A 3092-nucleotide genomic window follows, 5' to 3' on the forward strand; every position below is an offset into this window, starting at 1 on the left:
TCATTGGATACTGACCATGTCTGAAGGCTCTAGCAACAGCCTTTTTTTCTCAGAGCAGCAGCTTCTGCTTCGGTAAATTTTTGAATGCAGCCTGAAGAAAATGTCTCTGTAGAGGTACAAACAACCCTGAAAGGTTTGAACTCTGGACTCCACGGGCGAGCAACCAGCATTTTAGCCATTCTAATGTTAAACTACTGCTGCACAAATATGGCAGCCCCCTCAAAGAGGAACATGGGGGTAAGAAAGGTAATGTTAAAGCATCAGGCAAATTCTTTTATGGCAAAATTATAAATAGCATTCAAATATAATGTTATGATAAAATATAATAAAAAAAAGGTTATTTTCTGATGTCAGTATCTCTTTATGCGTTTAGCCTTACACGCCTACTTTTTTGGCAGATTGGTCTGATCTTTAGCCAAATAATAATAAACAACTGTAGTCCCTTATAGTGCCATGGTTACGCACAGCATAGATGAAAGAACTGCCAGCTGACAAGCAAAAGGTTAAAAATATTAATTTTAAGCTTGAATAAGTATGTGAACATCTAGGCTAATAACTTCTCAAGAAGTAAATGGAGACTGGTATTCCAATCAAAGAGATTTGAGATGACTTGTCCTACAAAGGCCCAGAAAGACCTAACCCAAAAACACACACACATAGATAGGTAGATATTGCCAGTGTCAGACTGGGGAACCTAGGGCCCACCTGTGACAACCCACCATTGAAAGTCCCCCTGGCTGAAGCCATGGCCATCATTTAAGTTGGCTTCTGATGGTACTGGACATTCCTGGCCATTGCCTTCTTGGTGAAAATCTCATAATTAATTTTATTAAAGCAGCATACAGACATAGACCCACTATAAGGGACATGTTGTCCTTGTGACTTGAGTATTTCCTGAAGATCCTTTTGAGGTGCTCTCTTCTCTTCCTGCTAAAAGTGTTACCTGTAATGTTGGTAGCCCTGAATTTCACCAGAGTGTGTGTGGGGGGAGGCTGAAAGTGGTAGAGGCTTCAGGGATCCCTGAGGGCAAGGTTGCCAGGTTGGCTGTTTTCCAGCCAAATTGGGATACTAATTTAAAGCCCAGGTGGGTTTTGAAAGTACAAACTAGACAAGGTACGGATTTGGGCTACTTTTTCGGTCTTTGGCTGGTTTGTACTTTGCAAAACAGCCAAAGTTTTTCCTTGCCGTAATGTGCCAAGCCTGCTTCTACCAGTGCATGTTGGGAAATGTAGTTTTTGTTTAACAATTTGCCGACTGCCAAGTTTAATGTAAGACTACAATACCCAGCATGCAATGGGACTGACTTGTGTAGAAGTTGGGAGTTATCAGGTTTTGGGCTCTGTACCTAAGCATTCTCTGGTTTTCTGTTGACTTTCCTCAATTTCAGACAATTTTGCAGCAAAAATCTGCTGGCCACCAAGTCTAGAGGCAGTAACGGAACTAGGTGGGGGGCAGGCCATGCAAGCCCCCCCACCCCCATCTGTGCGCATTTACTTTGCGGCTGCAGCGCACGTGATCTGCCGGGGGGGCAGAGACGTAACTAGAAGGGGGCGGGCCCTGGTGCGGGACGTGCATGCCGGGCCCCGCCCCCCTCCGTACGGCCGGAAACAGCCGCAGAACAGAGTGTCGTGCGGGCTGCCGGGGGGCCCTGAGGGGGTGCGGGCCCTGGCCCAATCGTACCCCCTGCTCCCCCCGTAGTTACGCCATTGGGGGGGCCCTGCGGGGGTGTGGCCCCATGCCTAGTTGCACCCCCTGCTCCCCCGGTAGTTACGCCACTGTCTAGAGGTTGACCTGTTTTACCAACATTTATTGAGATTGTATATGTATTAGCATACCTCCCAACATTTTGGAAGTAAAAAGAGGGACAAAAAAATTTTTTCCACACGTAGCGCTGCAATTTTTTGACCACACCCCTTTCTGTGGCCACACCCCCTAATTACCATGTTTGTTTTACAAAATTTGGCAGGTTATGAATGTTTGAAAATATTTCTCCTTATCTAAACTGTGTTTTTGTGTCTCAAAATTGTTACAAAATATCTTATTTGCACCTGTTAGCTGTTCTGGGCTCTCTGATAAAAGCCAATTAAGTGAGAAACTTTGTTTCTTTTTCTGGCTGTTCAGTGCAGAGAAAATAGGGACTTTCCAGTACAAATGAGGGACTGCGGGTTGAGCTGTCAAAAGAGGGACTGTCCCTCCGAAAAAGGGACAGTTGGGAGGTATGTATTAGGGCCTTATGGGGCCCCCTATACCTCCTGGGCCCCCTCTGTAGTTATGCCCCTGATGACGGGCGATGCTGTCCCATTTTCCTTCATGGAAAAATATACGAAACAGTGAGAATTTGAAAAAGGCATATTTTCATATAGATTTGTTTTTTTAGCCTTTTTTTCATTGCACATATTGTGCTATTTTTGGGCTACTATTGAAGTGCCTCTTGGTTAGTTGTGGGCTGGTTTTGTAGCTGATTTTGGCTGGTTTTGAAAATTAGACCTGGCAACCCTGCCTGAGGGCATCAGAGGAGAGGGAAAAGCAGAATCTTGGTCAGACATCAGGAGGGAGAAAACAACAAAGGAGTCTTTGTTGTGTGTGATTGCAAGCCTGTGTACCTACATGATTAGAGCAACTTTGGGCACCATAACGGGCTACTCTATACCACTGCCATTTCAGGAGAGGGAAAAAGAACTATATCTAACTACAGGGATAACAATGTGAAAAGTCTAAAGCTCCAACACGTATTGCCCTACTATCGTACAGTTATTATGGAACTATAGTTATTTGCGTTATACAGACTAGCTCGCACTATACCAACACTATCAGTGACAGCTATGGAAAGTACATAAGGGAAGGATCACAGAGAACCATATTCAGGGCCTTTGTTATATTGTTGCAAAGTAGTAAGACCCCAATTATAGGAGCAGTAACTAGCTCCGTCTCTGACAGAAAGATTAAACATGCAGCACCTTGCGCCATGCCGCCTACTAATACAGCGCATGCGCACATTATTGTTACTTTCGGTTACTATGGAGCGCAGCCAACTTCCGCTATGCGCTGGATGCGGCATGGCTCATTCCGGAAGTACATGCATGCGTTACATT

This window comes from Xenopus laevis, chromosome 2L, assembly GCF_017654675.1.
Source record: "Xenopus laevis strain J_2021 chromosome 2L, Xenopus_laevis_v10.1, whole genome shotgun sequence".
Lineage (NCBI taxonomy): Eukaryota > Metazoa > Chordata > Amphibia > Anura > Pipidae > Xenopus > Xenopus laevis.